The sequence below is a fragment of the Pogona vitticeps genome, chromosome 1 (assembly GCF_051106095.1).
Source record: "Pogona vitticeps strain Pit_001003342236 chromosome 1, PviZW2.1, whole genome shotgun sequence".
Lineage (NCBI taxonomy): Eukaryota > Metazoa > Chordata > Lepidosauria > Squamata > Agamidae > Pogona > Pogona vitticeps.
The window spans coordinates 85,375,127-85,400,870 of NC_135783.1; the positions used below are offsets into that span (position 1 = coordinate 85,375,127).

The following is a 25,744-nucleotide window of genomic DNA, read 5'->3' on the forward strand; positions in this document are numbered from 1 at the left end:
CTGACTCTTCGTGACCCCATGGACCAGAGCACGCCAGGCCTTCCTGTCTTCCACTGCCTCCTGGAGTTGGGTCAAATTCATGTTGGTCACTTTGATGACACTGGTCAATCATCTCGTCCTCTGTCATCCCCTTCTCCTCCTGCCTTCATACTTTCCTAACATCAGGGTATTTTCCAGGGAGTCTTCTCCCTGGAAAAATTATAAAAAGCCATCAAGTCAAGTTTGACTTATAGTGATGATTTTCAGGGTTTTCTAGGTATAGTGTGTCAAGATGTTGGCCACCACAGGGGGATCCACTGATCACTAAGCCATACTACCCTGGCTTTTCCTGGTGTGGGTATGTTCCAAGAGGGTACAGTGTTCTGTTATTTGGGGAAAACTTCCTGTGTGTCCATCTTCCAACACTTCTGAGCATTCAGTGCTCCAGGAAGTGACCCAAAACTACAAGCTTGCTTGCTTGGGTCTACCAACCAACCCTGTAAGGTAAAAATACAAAAACGCCCACATAAAAACCCTCAAAATCTCAGGTACAACGACTTTCTTCGGTACCACCAATTACTTCTCTTCCAGAGTTAGCACACAGCTGGAAAAATGAATTATTTTTATTAATGACATAATTAAAAAAAAGATATACAGGCTCAAAAGAAAAATCAAAGTTTCCAAAAGGAGCAAAAACCGTGAAGCAAATCCAAGACAAAACATCAAAAGCTTATTCAGAGGCTTTAAAAAGACAAATCAAGTACAGTGGGGTCTCGACTTACGAACTTAATCCGTATTGGAAGGCAGTTCTCAGATCGAAAAGTTCTTAAGTCGAATCTTCATTTCCCATAGGAATGCATTGAAAACCATTTAATCCGTATCTGCTCTTTTCGTCCATAGAAACTAATGGGAAGCTGCTATTCCGCCTTCTGCCACTAGAGGGGGATTTTTTTTTCTTTTTTCCTTTTAACCTAAGATTACTTAGCTTTTAAAAAAAAGAAAAAAAGAGTTCGTAACTTGAATCTAAGTTCGCAAGTCGAGTCCATATATTCCTATGCGAGCAGTTCGTAAGTCGAAACGTTCGTATGTCGAGCCATTCGTAAGTCGAGACCCCACTGTATGGAATATTTCCCAGACAAAATAACAATGCTGAATAATCTACTCACATCATGTTGAAGCTGTAGCATGGTTTCAGTGCATGTGCAGAGCATAGCAGAATAACTGAGAGGCATTACAGTCTCCTAACAGATTAAGCTAAGTACACAACAGTTTCTGTGCTCTGTTGTCTATTCTGTCTTTCTTACTCCATCATCCTCTTTTCTCCAGCAATCACATTCCCAGTTGCTCAGAATGTTCTGGCAGAGAGTAACCTGCCAGTTATTCCTACCCTTGCCTGACACAGGTCCTTGCAATTAGGGTATTATAGGAAGAGCTGTTTCAGCCTTGAAGCTCTAAGCTAACATACCAGCAGATGTAGGTACTTCCTCTCAGTTAACTGGCATTTCTCCCTCTTCCCTTCTTTTAACTCAAACATCAGGCATACACTTTTCCACATAGCATTGGGAATGGATTAACTCTTTGAGGATTTCACCAGGTTCTTCACATAGAGTACTCAGAAGTGGTTTATTCTTCCCTTTCTCTTGGGGTGCTCTGGAACTGTGCAGCTTGCTCAAGGTTACATTTGCTGGCTCTTCTCCTGCCACTTTCAATGGGGGATCAAATTATTCACCTGCACTGAGCTCTCCAACTAAAGAAGTCTATAAGTGAATAAACTATTGAAGCTTTTTAGAGCCACATTATGTTGAAGCAAGTTGTGTTTTCAATTCCTTTAATAAGATTATGTAATTTCCAAACACTGTCTTTTGAAATGCAAAGTGGCATTGTTCAATTGAGACTGGTAGAGAAGTTTGCTTAAAAGAAAAAGGGTTAGTTAGAGCAGTGGTTCTTAACCTTTGTTACTCAGATGCTTTTGAACTGCAACTCCCAGAAACCCCAGCCAGGACAGCTGGTGGTGAAGGCTTCTGGGAGTTGCAGTCCAAAACTCCTGAGTAACCCAAGGTTAAGAACCAGTGAGTTAGAGTATACAGTTCTGCTCCTGTTCCTAGTTCCTTGATCTTGACTGACACACTCATACTCTTATGTCTAGGGAGGTAAATAATATTTACTAAATTAACTGGGTTGATTGTTAAACAAAATATTCAAGCAAACTTTCTAATACTTCTGATTCTTGGAATCCATGAAACAATGGAGCCTTTCTGCACAATTTGTAATATAGCAGTTTTTTGCATGACTTTTGTTATTTCCACAATTTTGTTTAACCTACCAAAAATGTTCCTGTTTTTGTTTTTTTTTTTTTGACAGTGCCACAAAATACCTCACCATCTTGCAGGGCAAGGAGAATAAGGATAACGTTTTTTGTGTGTAAGTGGATAGCATAAGTCTCGGCTACATTTTCATCTTTCCTTCTGATATTTTTACAGCAGAGTCTCTTTCCTCTAAATCTGGACTTTTAAAGGCTTCTGCCCCCCTCCCGTTCAATTTGGATGGATAGTATTATTCAGAATACTAAATTCCATGATGATTTGATAGTAATAACAGATAAATGAATGTGTCCTAGAAGCAACCCACTTCCAGAATTTTACTGTTATTTGTAGCTGTCAGGTGCCTGACATACCAAACACTTTTTGTCTACTTTCAAAAATACTATATTTATCATTTGTATTTAAATCTTCTTCCTCAGGAAAGTGTAGCATGCATCGGATTATCTGTCACTTCTGTTTCAAACAACAACTCTATGAGCTTTTAGGGTAGGAAATAAAGCCAGTAAGTACCACGCCATTCAAGGTATCAGTCTGCTCTTCAGAAGCCATACAGGATTCCTCCTATTTGGTGCCATCATAGAGTACAGCTCTGTCAGATATGCCTAAGCTTCAGCTGACCTTCCCGTTGGCATTAGAAACACCCATCCTGGTATTCTGCCAGAGATCTCGAGCTGCATGTTATTACCACAGCTCTCAGATAATCAGATTAGGAACATTTAATCAACACTTATTATGATTTGCACTTTCATCTCTCTTTCCAGCTAATTTACAGTGGATTTATTTTTCAACTAACATGCTTGCCAGAACTGAGACAGTAAGGCACAGTTATATTTGAAGAAACTTCAAACATGCGAATAATTTATCTTTCCTTGAAAATCAGGTTGTATTGAAGCCTGTATAAATATGAGGCAGATGGAGAAAAGTGCATGTTTCAGTTAAAAAGAATTAACATAAAGGTATTTTATAGATAGTAAAACATTTGTTCAATTTACCTCTGGTGAATTAATATGAAAAAGTTTGAAAAAAAATATTTAGCAAATGTGGACAACTGGGAGAGACTGGTCTAAATATTGCCTTCAGATCATATTTTACAGATCAACAGTCCAAACACTAGATTACACGGAAAGGAAATCATATCCCAGGACAGAAATGTTGTACCAATCAATCCATCAGTCTGTCAGTCATTACTTTATTGCACAGCAGGGAATAACTTTGCAGTACACAAAACTGTTATGGATCTTAGCTTTCTTGCAGGAAAAGAAAGTTCTCAATTTCCAAGGTTTCTTTGTACCCTTAAAGATCATAGAGAATCACAGTCACCCATAATCCACATTTCCGCAATTCTAAAGAAATGCAAGGTGCAGATAAGAAATAAGTGTTCTCATTTCTGAAGTCAGGACAGAAAAGAACAGCAAAGAATAATGTACTTCAGGAAACCAGAAGACAGTGCTCTTTATCGTTAGTTGGTGAAGGCTGCTATTTTCAAAGGAACGCTGCCAATCCACACCAACTGATATTACGGAATACTGTATTATAATTACAGAGTGGAACAGATGAAATAATTAAACTTGTTTCATTTTTTTCTCTCTCTCCTTCTCTCTTTTTCATTCCATGGTGCTTTGCCAGCTTTTTCAGTACAGCGTTAAAATTAGTAAGGAGGAGGGGGATGGCGATTTCACACTCGTACTTTGCCATTGTGACTAAGTGCTTTGGGGGTTTCCAAAAGAGGAATCTGAGAGTTTTGTAAAAGGGAAAGCAGCAGCATTAGATGCTTGCATTTCGTTCTGCCCATCCTAACATTATCCTGAAGGAAGGTCCCAGGCTGATGGCCTTATCCTATAAATTTTCAGTGGACGTGAGCACTATGCTGTTCAGTGCTGTACAGGGCTGTGACAAGGAGCCTTTCCACTGTACTTTAACCATGCCTTGTAAACACTGAGCAGTAACCAAGTAAATAAACTCTCACACTTACTGAGGGCAGAATCATTTCTATTTGGCTATGCTGAAAGAAGAGGTAGTTGTCAAAAAATAAAAATTGGTTCGGATGTTGGCGTGTAAACCGACTCCCTTGAGATGATTTGGTCTACAACTGCCATCGCCCTTGACCATGCTAGCTCAGGCTAATGGGAGTTGTAGGTCAAAACATTTTGAAAGAAACTAGGATGAGCAAAGCTGCCATAAGGTCAGCTGGATCGGATCAATGGCCAGTAATCAGTAATCCCATGGGCAAGATATGTAAGACAAAAGTCTTCCCTATTGTTAGCAGCTGTGCATTTTTGGTGTAAAAACTCCACATAGCTACTGTGGGTAATAACTGTTTGACAGGATTTCTCAAATTTGTTTAACTATAATACAACTTCAGCCACAACTGGGGCTGCTAACCCACCATTCCCTAGATGTTTAAATGTAAGAACCGAAAAGCCATATTGGACCTGGCTGAAACCCTATTTAGTCTAGCAATCTGTTCACTCAGCGGCCAGCCAGGAGCATATGGGAAATCCTCCAGTTTCACTCTTTGCCTCCTGTTCCCATGCAGACCATATACAGAAGCACATTACCTCTGACAGCAGAGGAGGTATTGAGCCATTCTGACTAATCACCACTAATGGCCCTAACCTTCCACAATGTAATAACTGAATGTCATTTTCATTGTAACTCACTACTAAATCTGGGAATCAGAGGCATAGCTAGCATATGTGAAGCTCTGAAGCTGTACACATTCAGTTAATAAACATGGCTGAATCACATATGTATAAAACCCTGGCTATGTGTGACTGGAGATTTGCCAAATACAAAGGCGACTGTGTCGTGGAGGAGGTTTCACCTCCATTTTTGCTGTATTTAAAATTTTCTCATGCTAATTCACATTTTTTTTCACTTTTTAATTGTCATCTGCCTAAAATATATTTCTGACAAAATAAAGAATGAGAAAGTAAGGCAGTTAAGCCCCATGAAGGTAAAAGAAACATGAGTCATATTTTCATTCAGTGACTCAGAAGCCTGTTTAGTTCTTAAAAGACAATTGGAATTAATGAAAAATGAAAAAAAAATCACCTAAACATGCTTTACATGGAAGATGTGAGTGAGATGCTGCATTGCATGATGGGTCCAGCTGCTAGTTCTGTGTATCTGGTTTCTTTTGCACAAGAAACAACCAGTCAGGCAAGATGGATTGCCTTATTGAAGATTGGAATAAGCTTGAAGCCTAAGTATTTACAACATGTGATAAATTTGACCTGGGCTGGATAGATATCTTCCTTCTCTCTGGAGTTCTGCCAGAGAATCAATCCAGTTTCCTCTGGTTTAAGTCCACAAGTATGCCACCACAATTTGGCTTTCCAAAGCTACAGAATGCATTTGCAGGGAGGAACTGTGGCCCACCTGGGTGACCATTGATCCTTCCAGCCATATGGACATGGTTATAAACATTATAAATAGTTTCAGAGCAAAAACAGACTATGCCCCCAAAAATGGCTATGTTGTTAAGTGTCACAATCTCAGAAGGTCCCCTTCTTGATACTTCCAATATAATAAGGTCTTTTCTCTCTTTATTATCCCACTTAATGACTGAGAGAACTGTAGCTTGTAGTTACAATGAGACAGCTGGGTGTCATTTATAGCAAACAATGCAGTGTTGTTTAAATACACATACAGTATATTTTACCCTCTCACAAAATGAACCTGTCTGAAATGAATTGTTCTGTTTGGAATGCTCACTAATTTAAGATTCTTTTCCTCTTTGAACACCTCTGGCAGCAACTATATTTTACAAGAGTAGTCTCCTGATTTATTATCTCAGGGAGTCCTTTTTAGTGTTCAGCTACCAGTTCAGTTATTATCTCAGGGAGTCCTTTTTAGTGTTCAGCTACCAGTTCAGGAGGAAGACAGGCAAAGAATACATAACTCAGTTGTTCTAAAAATGTCCAACTGCATTTAGATTATTCTAGCCACACAAATATTTGGGTCCTAAAATACAAAAATAAGGAAAAGAGTGCTAACTGTGAAACACTACAGTCCTTCTTTTCATTGTTCAATGTCAGAAGCAACAAAGTACAAATAATAGATATATCAGATAATTTTCACCTAATAACAGGTAACATCAAGAGCATTTGGGGCAACTAACACCAAATCTTCCATGGTATACATTGAGGGGCACAGAGGACACTGACATAGGTGTGAAGTTGACTATTCTCTGCAGTTACAAATAACTGTGCAGATGTGAAAATGCCTTTTTAAAGATACACTTTGGTTCTGCGAAGTCCTCACTCTACCCTATTAAGCAATTTCCAAGTGACCCAGTTCTCTGTGTGACATGAAGATTTGACCTTCCTCAAATTCCATCTATTTTAAGATCCTTTCTTTCTATATTATAGTCTTGGCATTCTCTGGTCTTCCTTCAAGATTTACAGATGTTCTGGGGTGAACAGTTACATCTATTCCTTGTTTTTAATCTGGGAGGGGTGGGATGGTAGGTTGGATGTAGATGCTTTTAGTCCTTCACAATTAGCTATTACCTCTCTCCAAATGTTATGTTCAATGCCTGCTAAGTAATTGATTTTATCAATAGGGGTTGGTTTCAGGCATACAGTAGTGATTCTACTGCTTTCACTGGCTGAAATCCTGTTGCTTAGCAGAGTAAATCACACTAGAGTAGACCTACTGAATCAGTAAGGATTTGGTAAGTCCATTGGGTCTACAAATGGGCCTTTTCTGGTTGTGACTTATTTTAGTGTAGTTAATCAAAACTAGAGTAGGTCCATTTGTATAAATGGAATTTACAGAGTAATTGACTCACCAAATCCACGCTGATACAATGAACCTAGTCTAGTGTGACCTACTAAGCTACTGGATCTCAGCCACTGAATGCTGTATTTACCTGTTTTTTCAAGGGCTCAATTATACCACAACAGGCACTACAATAAAATGGTCAGAAGGTTGGTTATATTTAGTGCTCTGATTTAAAGTTGACAGCATTTAAGAGTTAGAAACAAATTTAGGAATAATTTAGGATTGCTCCTAGGGAAGGAACCTTCAAGGAACAACACCCTCCCTGGCCCAGAGAATGCAACAGCTCAAAGTACAGTTGAATCAATGTCTTCAAAGATATTCCAGCTACTGAATAAACCAAACAAAAGCAGCTCTCCAAAACCACTACATGAGAACAACCTTTGTTTCTCCTGATTCCTTGCATTCATTAATCCCTTTACGAACAGATCTCTTGCAGAACTGACCTAGACTGCTTCCTAACTGTACTTCTGCATCCTCCCTGACTGTATTGTTGACCCTGCAAAGCCTTGACTTATGAAGTGACTCTTGTGGAGTTTTTGTGAGTTTGCACACAGCAGATTAAGTGTGATAAAAAAACCACTACCACCATACAGATTCTGAATAATATTCACATTTGAGATATGTATGTGGGTGTGTGCCAGCAGATAAAAGAATAATTTTTCAGACATAGTAAACTCTAAGAACATTTACTTTAAAACATTTTGAATAATAAGGTAACAATAATTGAACATATGACTTGGAATAGACTGAATTTGTGCTTGACACACTTAATAATCTCAGAACTTCGCAGCTGGAAGGGATCCTGGATCAAGTCCAGCCTCTGTCTGGGAAGCACAGTGGGGAATCGAACTCCCAACCTCTGGCTCCACAACCAGAGACCGAAACCATAATAGCCTCATAACATACGCTTATCAGTTTCCTAACTGTTATGGACTAATAACAAACATACTAAAAGTGGACAACATAGCATGGAGACAGCCTAACAGAAAAACTAACTTATCAACAAACAAGCCTCCTATTAATTGACACTTTTTTCTCACAGCTGACAGTTAACACACTAAGTACCTATTGACTGACCCTAGTCACAATCTGATTGGTTACACATTCTCTTATGCAAATAATACAGTTAATTCATTCTTATACACACAACTCTAATAAACATATTTAACAATTCAACACACACACACACACACATATACATAGATATATGCTGGGTCACATAATATTTACATATATTAACAACCCTTACTGACAATTCTTTTCCTTCCTTCCCGTACCCTTGTACCTTGGTTAATACCTCCCCAGGGTCTTGACTCAGCTTGGCTTCAACTTCCCCTTTCCCTCTTCTCCCCTCGAGAGAGGCTGCTCTTTACAGGGCTTTGTTCTTTGCTTGCAAGCACTTGAGACTTGAAAAACAGGACTTTTTTTGAAAGCAAGCCCACCTTCAAGTTTCTCATTTCTGTAGCTCTGTTCACAGAATGTCTCTTTAATGAATAATGTAATTCCTTTTTAAAAGTAAATTTAATGTTGAACCTCTTCTTTGAGTGTTAACTAAGAAAGCATATTTGAGATTATGAGCGAAAATACAAGAAACTAGTTCCGTGAGGAAGTGAGAAAAAAGCAACCTGAGGAGGAGGTGACCCAAGGGCAACAAGCTACAAGTTGTAGCTTACAAAAACATAAAGATCGGTCAATCCCACCTAGCTATTTATCAATCTATCATGCCCTTCCTCCCTGGCTATTTTTAATATAATGTTCTTCCACTTATTTTAGCACCTAAGACATGACTACAACAGTCTCTTCCCTCTCAGGTTTCCAAAGAACTGGTATTCAGAGACGTCACATATTTATCACATGACTAATGACCAATGAGCCCCATGGCGTAGTGGTTAAACTGCTGTATTGCGGCCAAAACTGTGTTCATGACCTGGGCTTCAGACCCAGGTAGTCCGCTCATAGTTGACTCAGCCTTCTATCCTTCTGTGTTCAGTAAAATGAGTGCCCAGCTTGCTGGGAGGGCAATGTGTAGCCTGCATAATTAACTTGTAAACAGCTCAGAGGTTGCTATGGGGCAGTATATAAGCAGCATGCTTTTCTTTGCTTTGCTTTTTGCCCATCAATTTGTCTAGTTATCACTTTAAAGCCACTTCACTATATCTTCTGAGCATGGGCCCTATAAATTAATTATGCATTGTGTGAAAGAGACTCTTTAAGCATGCTTATGGAGTACAGTAAAGGAATTAATTACAGTATATAAGTAACTAAATATTTGTAACTAACTAGTTACTTTCAAGTTCTGGACAAAACATTTAAAACACTTTTTGTGGTTGTGGTACTGATTTCACATATTTATTAACTATACTGTTTGTGCCAGACTGGAATGCATATGTGTATAATTGGATATGTGTGGGTTGTGCTTATCGCAGTGGGGTAGCACGATATGCATTTCATTCCTCTATTGTTTTCTTGTGAAAAATACACCAAGATTCAGAAAACAACCAAAATATTAAATTAAAACCTCTGAGAGTGGGGTTTGTTTCTATTAATATGATTTTCTAACACGAACACTGTGGGTATTTAATATCGCACACAAAGCTCATTTGGAAACATGTTTTGTTTAACAGACCCATCTTTTGTCTTCACTACACATTTTTATTGAGAAGAATTCCAAAAGTCCTTCACTGGGATTATGCCAAGTTGCTGTCATTCCATAGAGTTTCAGACTACACTGTCTATTATAGTTTTCATTCATCAGCTTGGTAGAAGAAAAGCAAAATCAGACAAAAATCAAGAAATAATCCCCTCTTTAAACATCTAATGTTCCGAGAGACTTTTCTTCACAACTAGCAATTTACAGGATGTCATTTTGCTTTCCACTTTTGCTTAGGCATCCCACTTGACTGGATCAGGGGTGCCTGCTTTCCTTAGAGAGAAGAGTTTCGTTAACTGAAGGCGTTTCTACCAAAGCTTTAGTGATATGCATTCCTGCCTGGATCACAACTCATTCCATTTAATAACCAGAGAGTCCTTCAGACAGACTATGCATAGCTACCATAGGATTAAATAATATTTTTGGCTCTTCCAAAATCATTCCAGGGTAGCAAATCTGCAGAAGTTTTTTTAAAAAAGGAACTACAGAAACCAGTGGATCCAAGGAACTCTGGAATATTAAAAATGTTATGGCAAGTATTGCATGGACCAACAGGACAATATATTTTTCTGTAAATGTTTAGGACTTTCTCAGGGATGGGCCCACTACTAGCTTAACTGAAACTGTCAAGTGGCAAGGTGTTGGGAATGGCAAGTTCATCATTACTTCCCATACAACTCTGGACATGTGTGACATATGAAACATGCATTCATGAATCAAGAAGCTTTTTAAAACAAAAAACCTTGGCCCGACTTTTAGTAGTTGAGGATATCTAGGAAACCATTTAAAACTGCGAAGTGTGGGTGTTATCCACTCTAATCTTAGCATAAATGCTGTTTCTATCCTGATAAGCAATGCCAGATCAATGATTTCTCTCATTATTTGAGATTTTGGGACCAAAATTGGAGACCAGGGGGTGGGTTGTTGTGATGCTAGAGGAGGTGGGTGGGTTCTAGTGTAACAGTTTTAAATAAAAGTGCATACATTTATGCATGCATGAGAGAGATAGGGTGGATTTCCTGCATGCTAAACAAATACAATGTGTACAATACACACGTGTGTGTGTGTTTAGTCATTTAGTCGTGTCCGACTCTTCATGACCCCATGGACCAGAGCACGCCAGGCCCTCCTGTCTTCTACTGCCTCCCGGAGTTGTGTCAGGTTCATGTTGGTTGCTTCGCAGACACTGTCCAGCCATCTCATCCTCGGTCATCCCCTTCTCCTCTTGCCGTCACACCTTCCTAACATCAAGGTTTTTTCCAAGGACTCTTTTCTTCTCATGAGATGGCCAAAGTACTGGAGCCTCAGCTTCAGGATCTGTCCTTCCAGTGAGCACTCAGGGTTGATTTCCTTTAGAATTCATAGGTTTGTTCTCTTTGCAGTCCAGGGGACTCTCAATAGCCTCCTCCAGCACCACAATTCAAAGGCATCAATTCTTCGGCGGTCTGCTTTCTTTATGGTCCAGCTCTCACTTCCATACATCACGACAGGAAAAACCATAGCTTTGACTATTCGGACTTTTGTTGGCAAGGTGATGTCTCTGCTTTTCAAGATGCTGTCAAGATTTGTCATCGCTTTCCTCCCAAGAAGAAGGCGTCTTTTAATTTCAGGGCTGCTGTCTCCATCTGCAGTGATCATGGAGCCCAGGAAGATAAAATTTGACACTGCCTCCATATCTTCCCCTTCTATTTCCCAGGAGGTGATGGGACCAGTGGCCATGATCTTAGTTTTTTTGATGTTGAGTTTCAGACCGTTTTTTGCACTCTCCTCTTTCACTCTCATTACAAGGTTCTTTAATTCCTCCTCACTTTCTGCCATCAGAGTGGTATCATCTGCATATCGGAGGTTGTTGATATTTCTTCCGGCAATCTTAATTCTGGCTTGGGTTTCTTCCAGTCCAGCCTTCCACATGATGTATTCTGCATACAAGTTAAATAAGCTGAGGGACAATATACAGCCTTGCCGTACTCCTTTCCCAATTTTGAACCACTCAGTTGTTCCATGACCAGTTCTAACTGTTGCTTCCTGTCCCACATATAGGTTTCTCAGGAGACAGATAAAGTGGTCAGGCACTCCCATTTCTTTAAGAATTTGCCATAGTTTGCTGTGGTCCACACAGTCAAAGGCTTTCGCATAGTCAATGAAGCAGAAGTAGATATTTTTTTGGAACTCTCTGGCTTTCTCCATAACCCAGCGCAAGTTAGCAATTTGGTCTCGAGTTCCTCTGCCTCTTCAGAATCCAGCTTGTACTTCTGGGAGTTCTCGGTCCACATACTGCTGAAGCCTACCTTGCAGGATTTTGAGCATAACCTTGCTAGCGTGTGAAATGAGTGCAATTGTACGGTAGTTGGAGCGTTCTTTGGCACTGCCTTTCTTTGGGATTGGGATGTAGACTGATCTTTTCCAATCCTCTGGCCACTGTTGAGTTTTCCAAACTTGCTGGCATATTGAATGTAGCACCTTAACAGCATCATCTTTCAAGATTTTAAATAGTTCAACTGGAATGCCATCACCTCCACTGGCCTTGTTGTTTGCCAGGCTTTCTAAGGCCCACTTGACTTCACTCTCCAGGATGTCTGGCTCAAGGTCAGCAACTACATTGTCTGGGTTGTATGGGATATCCAAATCTTTCTGGTATAATTCCTCTGCGTATTCTTGCCACCTCTTCTTGACGTCTTCTGCTTCTGTTAGGTCCCTCCCATTTTTGTCTTTTATCATGTTCATCTTTGCGCAAAATGTTCCTCTAATATCTCCAATTTTCCAATACACATACAAATAAATTAATGCTGAGCTGGCAAACCTAGCATCAATAGAAGACTGGGAATAGACAGGCATCCAGGCATTAGAGATATGATACACCATAAAAACAACCCTCTCCCTCCACTGCTGCTTGTCCTGAGATTTCAACCCACAGCAGTTCCCTGGGACTTACTGTATAGCTAGTAAACACAGCAACACCCTTGGACTCCAGTTGAAAATCCAAGGCCTGGTATCTCTAATCTGGAGTCCTAAGGGACTGAATGGATAGTAAATCTGAGAGAATACAAGCCATTTCTAAGAGCTCCCCTGAAATTCTTTGTATGAGAAAATATAGTCCACGTGATAATGCCAACGTTTCCATTTTCATAGTAATTGCCTCAATCTGTAAAGTATACACTTTGAGACATAACTTCTACAACTTGCAATACCCACTAACAAATGGCTCGTAAGACACAGGAAACAGTATTGTATTACAAAAGCTTATTCACTACACTAATATTATTCATATTGTGCTGAAAGGAATCATTAATCTACATAGCACTAGCCAATGAAGCAGGAAATCTCATTGTGTATTGCTCCCACCTGCTCTTCTGGCTCAAAATAAATCCATTAGTTAGGAGCCATTTTTGTAATTTAGCTTGCAGAACAGTATCACACAGAGATATACAATTGAACAGCCACATGCATATCTGGAATATGACTACTATATGTGTAGAAACTATGTTTAACTTCTAAAAACTTGAGACTTTTAAAGTCTATCATTCAGGGAGCAGAAAATGCAAAGCGAGACATGCCATGGTTTTCCCATTCTTTACTCATTGCAAGGATGTTATCCAACTCTAAAACAGTAGAGTTATGACTTTGTAAACACATAAGTGATATTTTGCATGCTGTGCAGTGCGTGTCTACTGAAGAATAAGTTCCAGTGAATTTAGTGGGACTGATTCTCTGACAAACATCCATAGGGCAAATTAGTTGTTACCTGTTGGCCCACAGATTATCAGTACCGAGTAAGATGGCAAACATGTCTTTGGATGTTCTGAAATATTTATATCAATGGATTATATCTATTGTAACTGCCTATACTGTTCCAAGCCATGGTAAATTTTAAAAAGTACATATAATGAATAGCTGTGGTTTTCTGAAGGCTTATTTCTTTACGATTACACATCATAACTTCTATATTGCATTCTTTGCCCGCCCCCCGCCAAAGAAGGGGGTGGCAGGAAGGATCTCTTCAGCCACAGACTCCATGAACTTCACAGGCTCAGATAGGTTCCAACCAGTTTTTACTGTGACATGGAGGTGGTATACATTCCCAGTCTGAGAGTCTTGGTCTCTCCTTCCTGTCTGTCCTCAAAGGGGTTTAGTTTCTGGCACTAAATTATAAAAGTGGGGGGGGGGGGGGAGATGGCTTCAGTCAGCTTGATGGAATTAGAAAAGGTTTAAGCAACTAATCAGATGCTTTATATGTTACGTCATTTATGCATTATGCATTACATCATTTACAGCTCACTCATTGCTGAATTTTGGTCTGGCCCATGGATTAAGTCATTTTTGGAGGGGGGGAAAATCATCCTATTGAAATAATCACATTACTGTTGCCCTCTCTAACCTTCAGCAAGCAATCTGCTGTGTAATATCTAGTTTGGAATGCAAAATACTAAGGAAGACAACACTTTGGAGGTTTCTTTTTTCCCTTAATTAACTTTTAATCCTTATGGTTGCAAAGCTGTCTCTAGGCACTTCAGCAGAACATAAACTATGTGAGTGTTATCTTTTCTAAATCTTAACACAGGCATCTTGTAATAAATGCTGTAAGAGGTATCATGAGCTTATCATTTCAATAAGGTAGATTCTGGAGCTTAGTAGCATGTAATTACCATAAATAAAAGAAATTTTATTGCATTCATTACACTCATAGATTTCTATATAACGATGGCTAGCCAAGTTAGGAAATGAATACTTCACACGCCTTCTGTTATCGTTTCCACATCTCATGACCAGTTTTTTTATATGTCCCATATAAATAAAATGATGAAAATGGTGTAGCCAAGCTTTCTGAAACAGGAGAAATACTGAATTGCACAATGGCACCAGAGGGTCAAAAACCATCTCACCTAAAACAAAACTCCTAAGAAACTCTGGCTGGAAACCATAGGAGAGAAGAAATATTGCCTTCGAAAAGGGTTTCAGTCAAAGCCAGGACTTAAAGAGAAAGCTGCTTCAGCTTACATAGCTGTTGTTAGGAATGCTGCAATATATTTGCAATTTTTTTTTGAAACAATAATGAAACTCTCAAGTACCTGCTTCAAGAGGATTGATTACTCTCCCCATACCTATGTAAGATCTGTGTTAGCAATAAAATGTGGCTGCCCTTGGAGTAGTTTTTAATCTTCTGCAATAATCCTAAATTTTAATGTTTACTCTGAGATAAATGGCTGTTGTCACCATAATTCTGTCATATCCTGTGACCACAGATATTCCTATACAGTGTTATTTATGCCGCAAACATCCAATTTTAAAGGTTTGATTCTGGTCCCCCATAAACTGTTAAGATGTAAGATATTCCAGATGCAGAAGCAGACCTAACCAAAATTTAACCGCTTCTTAAACGTCCTTTTTTTTGTCTCAGAGCTTCGTTTTTAAAAGATATTATTCAAAAATAACAGGCTAATTGTAACTCCTTTTTCCAATAATAGTAAGCTATCGTCTTGTCATCATGTCAATGCTTGAAATCCTGTTCCTTTTTTTAAACAGGCGAAAGGCAAAAAGAATTCACATTCATTCATTCCGAGCTGGCCGTTAAGTCATCACCACTGGGATTCTTGTAGGTGCACATGCCCACTAGCTTGCTGCACACTGAGGAATCCCAGTGGGGATTCTTCAGTTGCTGGCTAGGAATGACTGAATTGTACACCTTGTGCCTTCCACTTGTGGATGATTTCTTTAAAATTTTTATACCCTGTCTTTCCCAAGGCAGATTACGTCATTAAAAAGAAACAGTATTAAAAGTTGAAAACAATATATTCTTACAATATTAAAAAGAATTAAACAAATATAATACGAAAATCAGTGGATAGAAACAGTAATAAAAATACATTAGCTAACTTAAAAGTACCAGGGAAACAAATAATTCGTGATTTTTAACTAAGTTTGCCACTGCAGGGTGATGGACATCACACTCTTGATTGTTCTGTGGTAACTAATCAAGTAAGGATCCATAGTAGCTGACGCCCCAGAGGCATCACTACTTATTTAGTTGCAACAGTACTGAACTGATACGGAAAACAAAATCAAAAATCCTTCACAGCATACTACTTTTTAGGAATGCATTATGATCATGCTCTGTATAGTCCTTCCTGCATGAGGTTACAGGAAGCTTCTTTCCCTTCCTGTCCAAGTAGGTGCTTGGGAGTTGAGGTCGGGTAAATCTAATAGGCACATCTCCTCCATTTTCAGTTCAGGAACAGTCACTGAAATGATAGTCCAGGAAGGGGTGAGTGGGGACTTGGCAAATAAAAGGATTATCAGCTTCCCTACAGTTTAAGGACAATTCCTACAAATGCCCTGTGATTCCTTTTTGGCAGGGGTGGGGAAGATTCAGACGTTAGAGTCATAGAGTCATAGAGTTGGAAGAGACCAGTGAGGCCATCCAGTCCAACCCCCCACCACCACCATGCAGGAACATTCATCAAAGTACTCCCAACAGATGGCCATCCAGCCTCTTCTTAAAAACCTCCAAAGAAGGAGACTCCACCACCCTGTTACAACATGCCATAATAAGGGATCAGATCTTCCCATCCAACCTGAGATAACAGAAGCATTTGAAACTGGCTGGTGTAAGAGCCTGAAATTGACAAAGAAGGAGGTAGAAAAAAAACCTGGAGAGGATAATACTCCAGGCACAAGTAGCAGCATAGGAAATTCAATCTTGAAAATCAGTGAGAAGGGCAACACAGTACTCAGCATTTATCCACAGTGCTGCTTTGAGGAATCTCTGGGTCTCTGTGGTCTGGAAGAGTTCTCCACCAGAGCGAAATGTCAAAAACCATCAGGATTGGAAATATTGTTAAGTACTCGTTATATCCTTAGTTTCTGGAATGTGGCATCACTAAAGGGTAGAAGAGGTATATTACAAAAAGTGTAGGCTCATGCTGTGCCTCATACTCTGTCTTTCTTTTCTTTTTACACACAAGAGGCAAAAATTAATGGTTACTTTTGTGAGACAAGCATTTGTAACTTCTATAAAAAAAACTTTCTAAGTTATGGCCTATCCTAGGATAATAATTTACATCTTTCTACCTGTTTGATCTATTTGGGGGCTTAGTAATGAAATGGGATGCTAAATATATAAATATGTGATGATACACTATGTTGAAATGCTATAAATCTCACAGATACCATTTAGTAAGGGAATTTGTATTTGGCGTGATTGACCTGACTTGCAGATTAAGCATCTGCTTACTGTCCAATTCGCAAGACAAAGCATGCTAAATTCAAGATATGTATTAAGGACATGCTGTGACATGTTTTCCATATGCTGTGGGAAAAAATGCCTTTCATCAGCTAGAAGAAAATATTGGCATAAAACATGATTTTTTTAAAAAAAAAACATGCTGCTTATGTACTGCCCCATAGCACTTAAAGCACTCTCTCGGTGGTTTTACAATCTAATTATGCTGGCTATCCAGCAAGGTAAAGGTAAAGGTAAAGGTAAAGGTAAAGGTAAAGGTAAAGGTAAAGGTTCCCCTTGACAATTTTTGTCCAGTCGTGTTCGACTCTAGGGGGCGGTGCTCATCCCCGTTTTCAAGCCATAGAGCCAGCATTTTGTCCGAAGGCAATCTCCCGTGGTCACATGGCCAGTGCGACTTAGACACGGAACGCTGTTACCTTCCCACCGAGGTGGTCCCTATTTATCTACTTGCATTTGCATGCTTTCGAACCGCTAGGTTGGTGGGAGGGCTATCCAGAAAGCTGGTATTTAATTTAGCAACCTCAGAAGGAGTGAACCTTGAGCCAGCTACTTGGGATTGAACCCGGGTCATGAGCAAAGTTTTGGCCGCAGTACTGCAGAACCTCTGTGCCACAAGGTTCTGTATGATGAAACCTGTGGGGCACAATCCTATTACTTACATGTGCCGGCATAAGTCAAATGGTATAAATCACATTAGTAGTGAATAGCCAATATGTAAGAAATGTATGCTTGTATTCCTCAGTGCACATCAATTAATGCAAATGGTTCACAGTGAGGAACACAACAATCATCTTCTTAACTGGCAGAAATTCACCACTGTGATTTGTGCTGTTTAACTTACTCCAGCTTATGTAAGTAGTAGAATTTTGGCCATTGTGTAGTTGGACACTTAGCTTGGAGACTAGGGTCTACAAACATCTAAAATACATGCAACAATAAAAAGATTGTTGTCATTTTAGCTTAAACTTCATATCAGGTGCAGAACAAACTTGAGCTGGTCTAGAAGCATTTAGGCTTTCTGAGCACACAGGTTGAAATCCTGTTTGTAGCCTAAACCCAAGAATAACTTTCTATTTATTCCTCTTTGGTAACAAACCGTCCCGGCTACAATTCTCATACTGGCTTGGTATGTGCACACCTTATGAATTGCAATGGAAATATTTTTTTAACCACAGAGAAACAGTTTGAAGGTTATGTTTTGACTTAACACTAAGCAACAGGATTTCAGCCATAGAAAACTTAGCATAGTTTGCAAAAAATGTGTAAATATAGGCCATTTTAACTGCAGTGGCATTAGTGGCTTAACTCAAGCTGCATCACTGAAGAGGAGAGGAACATCAGGGAAGCAAGTATTTGAACCAAATCTGAAGAACAAAGAAACAAAAGTCGAGTTTGGAGGTTTCAAATTAGCAATAACTTCTATTGAATTGTCAAGGTGGGGCTGCATAATACAACATACAGTTCAGTGAGTGCTTCCAGACATGTATGTGGACCCCAACAAGAGGGGAAGAACAAGGTTTATCCTCAGCACTCCTCAGGACAATAGCCAGCCTTTTCTCCAACAATGACCAATTCTTACACATTTAAGTGTAGACCCTGTGACTTTGTGTATGTCCAGGTAGGCAACATGCTGGGAAAAAGTTAAATGCAACAGGAAAAGAGGAAGAGCAAACAAGAGATGGATTGACTCAATAAAGAACCCCAGCACAGTGTCTAAACTGCAGTAGTGCAGTGAAGCCTCTGCTCATGACCTGAGACCACAATGGATTCAGGCAGCTGGCTCAAGGTTGACTCAGTCTTTCATCCTTCTGAGGTCAGTAGAATGAGTACCTAGCTCACCAGGGGGCAAAGAGTTGCTTGTGTAATTATGCAATAAACCATCTAGAGAATGATTTAGCATTATGTGGTGGTATATATGTTGAAACAACAACAACAATATTTTATGGTTTTATTATCTAATAAAATAAAGGATGCCACAGCCTTGAGTTTGCAAGAGCTGATCCGGGCTGTCCACAGCAGAGCTTTCTGGAGGTCACTAATTGATAGGATTGCCATATGTCAGAAGTAACTCAAAAACACATAACAACAGCAAATGTTCTTGCTTTACTTTGATATTCATCTTCATTGGTTCAAAAGCTCCTGAAATGGAGGGAACGTTTTGTTAATATTTCTGCCCTGTGCTAAAACTGGGCAATTGTTAAGCTCCCCTTTGTGGTCAAATTATATTTTAGATTTTTTTTCTACTATGTACCCTCCAGGGTTTGTGAAAGCAGAACTAAAACTTACATCCCTGCGCTGCCACCGCCCCCACCCCGCACCAAAGATGGGCTAGTGGGAAGGTTAGAACCACAACAGCATTTGGACTGCCTAAGAGGATTAATTGGGAAGTTGTAGCCCACTGAATATTGCTGGACTATAGCTCCCATCAAGCCTAGGAAGCACAGCTAATGCTAAGGATGCCAGGATTTGCAGTCATGCAACAACATGAAGGCTGCCCATTGGCTATGAGGCTCAGTTTAATATGTAGGACAAGCCTCAGCCTACCAGTAGCTCTTTCCAAGCAAACTCATGCAGAAAGAGGTTCACTAGAAAGAAAGGGCTTTCTATTCACTACTACTATCCTGGAACTGAATAATAACCATATTTTCCTGTTTTCACAGATCAAATCGAGCCATTTCTGCAAATATATTATTATTTTTTATTGTGTTATGTTACTAGTTTATTATGGTGGATAGTCAACACATAATTCTACTCTCCAATCCCACCAAAAGGATAGATGCATTTAATGAAGAAAACTGTAATTATTTTCCTGGGTTGTTTTTATTTATTAATAACGTTTGCTAAAAGCTTTCTATGCACATTCATAATTATCAATAATAACAGGCACTAATGCATTTCTGCAATTTACAGCCTCTAACATGTAGGAACAGAAAATGTCTACACTGTTATTCAGAAGGAAACAATATTTCCATAAAAGGCCTATTTGTAAAACCTCCCATAACTACTGAATCTCAAGGTTTTTAACAAAGAAATAAACACCATCTTGTGTTGCCAGAATTTTATCCTTTTGACCTCATTTGTAAGACCTTCCCAAAAGAACCCAAAAAATCTCACATTGTAGTTGGCATTACATTAAACATTCTCTTTTATGTAGAGGGACGTGGTGGCGCTGCAGGTTAAACCACAGAAGCCTCTGTGTTGCAAGGTCAGAAGACCAGCAGTCGTAAGATCGAATCCATGCAACGGAGTGAGCTCCTGTCACTTGTCCCAGCTCTTACCAACCTAGCAGTTCGAAACCATGTAAATGCAAGTAGATAAATAGGTACCACCATCACAGTGGGAAGGTAATGGTGTTCCATGTCTAGTTGCACTGGCCACGTGACCACTGAAACTGTCTATGGACAAACACTGGCTCTACAGCTTGGAGACGGGGATGAGCACCACCCCCTAAAGTCAGACAGGACTGTACTAAATGTCAAGGGGAACCTTTACCCTTATATAGAGCTGTGTGCTGCTAGAGCTACACATTACAGCTGTTTGGATCCCTCAAATGTGTGCTGCTAGAGCTACACATTATGGCTGTTTGGATCCCTCAAAGCAGCAACACAACATCCCCTCCTTCTCTTTCTGTTATAATTATCGTTGTATGAGAAAACAGCTATCATCTTGTGCTGGCAGAGCAAATCAGCATTCTGTAAGGCAGTTCTAAAACTGAGGGGCAGCCCAAACAAAAATTATAACTTTGCAACAGGATTTGGGCACAGACTTGTAGCAGATAGCCTGCTCCTGCTCTTGGGGAAATTTGGGCAAAGGATGTTCAAGTTATAATTTTTAAAGGTAAACCCATTTTTAAACTCCCCATTTAGAAATACGGGACCCTAAATGTCCACACTCCATCTCTTGTTAGGTCTTCCTCTTTTCCTATTGCCCATCACCACCATTTCCCCCAGAAATATTGTCTTTTCTGATAGTTCTGCATTCTCATATGTGCATTGTAGGATAGCCTTAATTTACTCATCTTTCCTCTCGAGAAAGTTCATGCGTCTCTTGATTACCTACTTATCTGCCTTTCTGGTTGTCTGTGATATCTGTACGGCTCCCCCTTCAATACCACATTTTAACTGAGCTGATCCCCCCACCAAAACTTCCTTCACTATTTTTTCCTTTACATAGTAAGGATGATTTTGACCTTGGTTTCCAGCAGCAATCTGGAAATTGAATTATTTAAAAACCTTCCATTTTATGAATGTGTCATACTGTGCTTCTGTATCCATGATTCTATTTATTTATTTATTTATTTATTTATTTATTTATTTATTTATTTATTTATTTATTTATTTATTTATTTATTTATTTATTTATTTATTTATATGCTGCCCATCTAGACATGGTCTACTCTGGGTGGCTCACAACATACCAATAGAAACAATTTAAAATATACACAATTTACATAGATAAAAACAGAGAAATATTCAAAATATTGGGTCAGGAAATGACCCAATATTGTTCCACAATATCATGTGTGTGTTGCCAGCAAGAAAAAGGATGGCAAACTACATAGCAAAGGGCAGCCTTAATATTGACAAATGGGAGTGGTCAAGATAATCTACAGCAGTGGTCCCCAACCTTTTTAACCCTGCGGACCGGCTGGGGAAGGTGGGGCACCCCCTGCTCTTGTGTGCATGCGTGAAGAGCGGGTGTGAAGGAGCGGGAAGGTGCTTATGTGGGCACACTCACTCGTGTGCATGCATGAAGGGCAGGACAGCACTTGGGAGCACTCATATGCACATGTGAAGGGATGTGGGCATGCATGCACATGCACAAAGGGACCATGCGGGGGGAGTGCATGTGGTGTTGGGGGGAGGTCTCTCTCTGCAGCCTGATCTGTCTCAGGCCATGGACTGGCACCGGGCCACGAACCGGGGGTTGGGGACCTCTGATCTACAGGACACCCTCTTGGGTTCAGGAATCACTCTCATTTGTCAAAAAACAGCCCTGATAATTCTTTTGTTTTTGGGTGAGGTTAACTGATGAGAGAAGGAGTAAACATCTGGGATTTTCCCTTTTGTGATGTCTCTTTGTGAATAATAAGGTGAAGCATATCACTAGAGAACTTTCAGCTACCTACATTTTTAAATAACATGTGGTTTGGGTCTATGCCAGTCAGGCTTTTATTGGAGGCATATCAGTTGAACACAGAATGACAGAACATGCAGAAGAAAAGGGGAACAGAAAAGGAAAAGGTCAAAAGAAAAAGCTTCTTGTTTTCTTACTAACTCTACTACACAATCTGTTAATGTTTAGGATTACAACTCTCTAAATCCTCCCATTAGCATAGCCTTGGCATCCTGGTTGGAGTTGTCCAAGCAAACCATTTTCTCAAAGTTCTGTATATAACTAATAGAGGTCAAAGCATTTCAGTGGGAAATTCATGTCATGCAATTGAGTCATTGTCACAGCGGAAAAGAGCAAGTGATTTACAGTTGTTAACTGAATAGTCTGTTGACACATGAGGCCTTTCAGCTGCTTATCCATGCCAAGTTACTTGAGCATCTCATAATATTACATTTCTTGCTCATTTCTACTCCCCCCTTTAAAAGTAGCTTTTCAATATAAATGTAAACTCTCAAAAATACAATTCTCAAATGAGCTTGAAGATAATTTAATTACAGAGTCCATAACTGCCTCTTTATCACTTGCTCTTGAAAATGAAACATATTAATCTCTATTCTTCTCCCACCAGCATAGTTGATGCTCTGGCTATTGTCACCTGCAGTGTCACACAAGCTCTCCAGCTTTCAGCAACCTATGTGACAACCTTGAGTACATTAAAATACCAGGAAGGCTAGCGCCTCTTGGCTTATCTATTCTATTTTTAAATCATGGATATGGAAGAGCAACAGGAAAGAGTCTAAAATTGTGATGTTTTATTTCTGGCATTTGCTAGTTATTCTGCATTTGCATTAGGTAAAGGAAATAAAGCTACTTCTCTTCTGACATTCCTAGTCATCTGACTTCCATGCCTGCCATGATTCAGCATACCTCTGAACATTAAATGGTAGCAGCCTTCTGAAACCTACACAGCTGTCATTTCATCAAGTTCACTATGGAATGATTGGCAGGAGATGCAATGAGAAACCCAAGGCTACTTTCTGATTCAAATATAACAGGGCTTGTTAGCTTTCTCAGTATAACAGCTTCATTTTTCCACCCTTTCGGAAACTCTCACACAGTTTGTCGGGCTCTCTGTAGTAAGAGTATGTTTATTGCAAAGCTTCCTTCGGTCAACATTTTTTGTAGCAAATCATAATTGCTAAACAACAATCGCTGTGTTTTAATTTTATATGTATGCCGTCTATTTCTAAGAACAGATAATGATTAAGTTCCAGTCTTCTTCCAGAATCAATGCTAGAAACTTAATACTTACTTTTTTTAAAAAAACAGCAAAATTTGTTGAAATAATACATTCTCTCCTATCCCTCCCCTTCACCACATATTGTAAGATGTCGATTCACATTACCTGAGCAATACAATGTTTACAGAAGATTGTTTCTTCTCCACCAATTAGAAAAATTGAATCTGTTCTCCCAATAATTAAAAAATAAGAGCAATATTTCACAAGTCCCCTCTTAGGATGTTACATTGCACAGGCAAGTAAATCACCAGTACGATAATCTCTTTCTTGAATTAGCCAGAGTAAGGAAAGAAGAAATAGGGGAAGCTGCCTCATATTGGCCAAAATATAGTAGTAAGTGTTACAAACAGCTATGATGTCACCTGTCCTTCAAGGTTTAGGCTGGAGTGTTAACATCCAATGGTGGTCGGAAGGCGGGACATCAGGGGGAGGAGCTGGGATATATAGGGGTGTGAATGTGTGTGAGGGGCAGATCAGGATCTGTGAGTGTTGAGATGAGATAGTGATCAGATTGTGTGGAGATATGAGTCTGTGTGAGCTAGAGCCTTTCTTTATGTGATTAACTGATTTATTTGTTATACCAATCTTAATGTACCAATCAATAAACTTTAGTTATTTTGTTTGAAATCCATTCCGGCCTGAAGATACTTATTGCAGGGGATGGTTGGTGGCAGACTACCAGAAGAGTAACAGTGGAGTGACGTAGCGACCTTCCTTGGTGAGGTAGAAGGAGGCCGTTACAGTAAGTCACAACTAGAGAAGGCTCATTGAATCAGTGGGGATTTCATGAGTCAATTCCTCTGCAATTGCTTACTGATTCAATAGCTTTGCTCCAGTTATGACTTACCACTGGATTCCAGCCATTGAGTCAAGTCAATATAGCTCTGAATTATCTGTGCTATGGATGGGCACACATCAGGCTTGAAGACTTTGTTTCTGACTACAACTCAGATCTGCCAGCTGAATCCTGGTGCAATATACATATGCCTAGAATTAAAAAAAAAAACAACTGAGCACAAGGGTTTGTTTTTAAATTAGGAGAATTTAATATTGCTTCAAGTCCTTCCAGTCAAAAATTCAAGCAGGCTGCAGAGTCGAGAAAGAAGAGAGAAGCAAGGCTATTCTATCATCCAAATGCGCAGTGATTTAGGCTGTTGCTATGCCAGCTGATCATGGTGAAACCTGCAGCCTGAACCTGCTTATTTGCTCTTACCTTTCTGTCGTGTGTTCCTTATATGTCCCCTGCTGAATACAGATGGTAAGCCTGAGTACAAAAGCTAACATACAAATTCACACATGATCATCAAAGTTTTTCTCCATTTCTGCAAAATAATTTATGGTGGAAAGGGGAAGGAAATTTTGTAGTGCAACTATTAAATGAATGAAAGTGGGGAATCCACGTGACTCAGCTGCAAATTCCCCAGGGGTCCACCAAGTAGAACTCAACATGTGTTCTGTCTGCATCTACCTGTATACCACTCAGCACCAGGTCTCCAGGGCTTTGGGCAGATGTCTTTCTCAATGCTATCTAGGAATGCCTGAGCCTGAACCTGGGAAATTTGGTGGTTTTGGCACTGACTTTGTCTTGCCAGCTACAATGGCCCCAGCGTGTGTGTGTGTGTGTGTGTGTGTGGGTGGGTGGGTGGGTGGGTGGGTGTGTTTTGCTTTTATTTACTACTTCTGTACTGCACATTGAAATCTGATACAGGTAATGCTTACAAGGTTTTAAATAAAGCATATGAATAAATGAAATTGGTATGTATAATAGAAAAGAATGTAGGAGTTATGCCACCATGAACAGCTCTTGTTTGGTAAGGTAAAGGTTCCCCTTGACATTTAGTCCAGTCGTGTCCAACTCTAGGACCCGGTGCTCATCCCCGTCTCCAAGCCATAGAGCCAGTGTTTGTCTCTAGACAGTTTCCATGGTCACGTGGCCAGCGTGACTAGGCATGGAATGCCATTACCTTCCCACCGAGGTGGTACCTATTTATCTACTCACATTTACATGGTTTCGAACTGCTAGGTTGGCAGGAGCTGGGACAAGTGATGGGAGCTCACTCCGTCACATGGATTCAATATTACGACTGCTGGTCTTCTGATCTTGCAGCACAGAGGCTTCTGTGGTTTAACTTGCAGCGCCACCACGTTGTTTGGTACCATGTTTGGTACCGTGTTCCAAAATCAGTGTGCAATGATAAATCTAGGATATAATGAACACTAGGTATCCAGTGTAGTATAGTGGATAGAGTGGTGCAGTAGGACTCCAGAGACCAGGGTTTGAATCCCACTTAGCTATGGAAGCTTCCTGTGAGTGTGGGATTGGTAGAACTACTCCTTAAATAGCTCAGCTTGAA

At 39.8% G+C, this 25,744-nt stretch overlaps 1 protein-coding gene across 1 annotated transcript in view; it reads right to left on the minus strand.

Annotated features, from left to right (window-relative positions):
* Positions 1–25,744, minus strand: part of LAMA2 (laminin subunit alpha 2) — a 535,204-nt gene that overhangs the window by 377,097 nt on the left and 132,363 nt on the right. The window lies entirely within an intron of this gene.